A 775-nucleotide genomic window follows, 5' to 3' on the forward strand; every position below is an offset into this window, starting at 1 on the left:
AGTGCAGCATTGAACAGACCGTCAAAGTTCAGAGGGAATGCAGGGAGAGAGGGTGGGTAAGAGATCAACCAAGGGACTTGTATGCATGCATATAAGCGTAACCAATGGACACAGACACCAGGGGGGTGAGGGCATGAGTGGAGGGTTGGGGAGGTAATGTGGGGATAAGGACACATATGTAATAACTTAATCAATAAAAAATATTTTAAAAACAAACAAACAAAAAACCCCACCTCATTCATGTGACAATAAAATGAATAGCCACGTGCCTCAGACCTACGTAATATCAATTTACTTTCAGTGCTTTCACTCCTTTCTGTATGTTTTCATAAACATCTCACTTGGTACTTTACATGGCAGTTTTCCTAATGAGTACTGGGTTCAAGTGCAAGGGCAGTGAGTGACATGAATCATACCAGGAGAAACAATGTAAAAATTAAAAAAACAAAATGTTCATGATGTGCCAAAAAAGAAAATTCATTACCCTTTACCTCCCCAATGCTTTCAGATTTGGATTTGTTTTTCTTAAATAACACACTAATTAAGAAGTCAATCTTGATTTTACCTTAAGAATCAGACAAGCTACTCCCAGAGTCATACGAAAACTACTGTATTACTCTTGGCTGTATATATTAGCAAAATTCATGGTCACCAAGAAACCAAAAGGCCATTCACTTCTATCCTCAGCAAAGCTTTAATGTCCAACTAATCTTAAATATAATTTCCTGTGGAGCCAAGGATATAACATTAATGAAAATTTATAGGCATTTCTAGC

This window comes from Myotis davidii, unplaced genomic scaffold (assembly GCF_000327345.1).
Source record: "Myotis davidii unplaced genomic scaffold, ASM32734v1 scaffold923, whole genome shotgun sequence".
Lineage (NCBI taxonomy): Eukaryota > Metazoa > Chordata > Mammalia > Chiroptera > Vespertilionidae > Myotis > Myotis davidii.